Below are 3,866 nucleotides of genomic sequence, written 5' to 3' on the forward strand. Positions count from 1 at the left end.
TAATTAACCACATATCTCACCTTAAATTAAACATTATCATAAACAAACAAAAAAATATAATATAAAGTACACTGAACACAATAAATATATTCTAATTCAAAAAATGAAAGATATAAAAATTGAATATGTAGTATCACATAATATTCGTCCGCAGACACGAATTGCATGTAAACACTAGTTTACATAATGCCAACTCTTACTTTTTCAAATGTCAAAAATGTTTCCTACAACCAGAAAATTAGTTGAAGACTACTAAATATATCTTAAATTAAAAGTTAGCTTGTTGACAAATTTATGTGAATGTGGTAAATAAACTTAACAAACTTAACTTATAAATAATAAATTACTTATTCTGATATATGACTTATAAATTAGTTAATTTCTCAAATGAGACGAGTCTATTAAATTATTTTTTATCAAATAATTGTTAGTTGACTTGTTAAACAATGCTACAATAAATAAATACGATTTCTTAACAATAATATGTACTACCAATAATAAATAATTTAAAATATAAAATTAAATATCATTACTTCTCACTATATTCAACATTTATTTTTTCAATATGTACAAAAGACAGCCTTTTAAAAAAAATTATATTTAAAATATAAGACAGTCATTAAAATAGTGATATATTTTTAAGGTCATAGGTATGTTAACATCTTATCTGTGTAATATTTGATTTAGATTATAATATTATTAGGCTAATTGTAAAGTGATGCTAGTTACAATATTATAATAGCTTATAAGATTCTAATGTTATATCATTTTATTGTATTTTCCTGCTAACTCTTATATTCATAAGATAGTGATACATATCATTTATAAATAAAGTATCACCTTGTAACATATGTTACAATATTGTTAGTATAGGTAGGTAAATAGATTACAATATATGGAACATAACCTCCTATATTTTCTGATTCCTGAAAATAAAAATGATCTACTTTAAATTTATTCCTTATTCTACCAAATAATTCTAAAAAAATTTAATGGTTTGAATTAATAAATACATTTAAATTATTAGATGTTTATACACTTGATTGTGATGATAAAAAATAAGTTTAAAAAACTTATTTAGAAAGTAATTCTGAAAGTAAATGTCCGTAAAAAGAGAAAGTGGCACATACATTTATGACGGTGAATGGCACCCCTCTTTCTAGATAAAATAACAGGTGGGACCTGATTGAAACCGTTTCAAATGTTTTGCGTCACAGTGAATCGACGTGCGATGTTTCCTGACGAGACAATCACTGGCGATAACCTGAGATGAGTTTTTCATTTTATCTCGCGAGACAACGAGCTGGCGATAAATTGATTCTGTCTCCCTTTCCTTATGATATTTAATTGAGTGTAACTTTTCCACGGTATGTTAAGCACTTCTACTACTTTATCCAAATTAAATAGACGTCTGTTACACGCATGTATATATAAAAAATAAAAATGTATAATCATTGCGCTTTTTGGGATCTAATTCTTTTGTTTTCTTTTCCTTTTCCTGAGATAAACACAAATGTTATGAAACAATTTTTACTAATCCTAACTCATCCATCTTACAAACAGGATATGTCAATTGGTGTCTTAGAGCATTAGTTAAACTATACCTTCTCTTCTGTGTTCTATTTTTATCATTTCTTTTGTTTAAACAAAATGTATTGTATATAAAGACTATTCGTTTACCAACAAGATGTTGGTTTAGTGGTGCAAGGCTCTATAAGATTCTCAAGGTTGATGGTTCGATTCTCGAAAGTGACACTTGTTGGAATGAGCAACTACGAATCTCAAAAAAGATTAATTTGCTGAACAAAAAAAGATGAGTAGATTTGATAGTAAGAAAAAAAAAGACTATTTTGTTTGTGTTAGAGTAAAACTATTATAACCTTCAAACATTTTCATTTAGTTTAATTTAAGTGTATTATTACAACTGATTTCAACTCAATTCAATTTTTTTAGTAATACATAAAATGTATTATAGAAGTTAATAATGTAGTTTGTTATATTAATTTCCCACCATTCTCATTGAATAAATTGACATTCACTGATATCATGAGTTTATAGATTTGTAGATAAGTTTTTAATCCAGTCAATAAGTTACTAGTTATAGCCTCTTTGGTAAATGAAAATTTGATGAAACTTAAAAATTAATTTGTAGTATTTGAAAGTTAACTTCTGCTATTCAAAAATCATAAAAACTTTCAACAATTTATTCTTTCCAAAGTTAGCAAAATACAGTAATCACATGCTAAAATGTCTATTAAAGATTATAAATAATTGAATATACAAATAATTATTAGAAATAAATAAATAATTACTAATAGTTTTACAAAATTGTGTAGTTAATTAACTAAATAAAAATTTGCCAACAATTTTACCAAATTATTAATCATAAAAAATGTATAAATTGACAATGTAAGAATTTGTTATCATGACAGTATAGGAGTTTGTCACCCTTACATTGTAGGAGTTTGTTACACCGACATTGTATTATCTACAATTCATATTTAATATTCATCACTTTTTAACTATAACTAATACAAATAAATAGTGGATCAAATATTATTTAGAGTAAATTACACTGACATCCCCTGAGTTTTAGTGAAATTACACAAACCATCCCTCACTTTTCTAAACTTACACGAACCTCCCATAGTTTCATACTTTCATTACACTCACCACACATGTATAATAAATAAGTATAATTTTTTAAACAAAAAATGTGATAAATGCAATTAAGTTAAACAAAACATGATATATTGGGTAGACAAGTCTAAATAATATACAAATCAATGTATCTTTATTATTTTTGGTTCGTTACACTACATTATAAGAGTGATTTAAACAATATTTCTTTATAATTGTTGATGCATTTTGTAACAAAAATAATAAAGATACATTGATTTGTATATTATTTAGACTTGTCTACACAATATATCATGTTTTGTTTAACTTAATTGCATTTATCACATTTTTTGTTTAAAAGACTGTTTAAAAGATTACACTTATTTATTATACAGGGGTGGTCAGTGTAATGAAAGTATAAAACTAGGGGAGGTTTGTGTAATTTTAGAAAAGTGAGGGGTGGTTTGTGTAATTCACTAAAACTCAGGGGGTGTCGGTGTAATTTACTCTATTATTTATGAATAATGTTTATACCGCTAATGCATAAATATTATATAAATATTTAACTATAAAAGTAATAACAATTATACTAAATTACTATATTTATATATTTAATTACTCAAATAAATAATTATAACTTAATTAATAAAAAATATAATTAAATGAATAAATAATATATGTTGCTTTTATTAGTTTAATTTTTCTAGTTAGTTACACATATAATTTTGTTGAACAATTGTAATTCAATCATAAGTACAAACTTCTAATTATTTTCACTTATATCAGCTAATTTTATCGATTAGCCTCGGTAGTTATTATTTCCCGTTGTTTGTGTAACGCCTCGAAAAATACTTATAAAAAACATTGCGGAAAAATGGGTAAATTTTTTTTTTGAATAAAGAGATTGTATAAAATTGTTTCCTTTTAAAACCTTCCTTTTCCGGGACATCACTTTAAGTAACTCAAATGCGGAAAATCAACTTATCCTTATCGAATGATAATTTAACCTGATTCACAATTTCCTGAATAACACAATGCATATAAACGGTTAAGTCATCTTTAGTTCATACAAACTAAATCAACAAAGGCGGAAACTACATCGCCACTAACATATACAAAATCCAAAAAGAAAGAGCGAAAATGTTAATCATCGCCAACAGACACTAAACAACGACATGAACAAACTGAAGTCGTCCTTGTTTTCAAAAGTCCCAAAATGATAAGCAACTCCTAGTGGCTCGCTCCAA

Source organism: Lupinus angustifolius, chromosome LG12, assembly GCF_001865875.1.
Source record: "Lupinus angustifolius cultivar Tanjil chromosome LG12, LupAngTanjil_v1.0, whole genome shotgun sequence".
Classification (NCBI taxonomy): domain Eukaryota; kingdom Viridiplantae; phylum Streptophyta; class Magnoliopsida; order Fabales; family Fabaceae; genus Lupinus; species Lupinus angustifolius.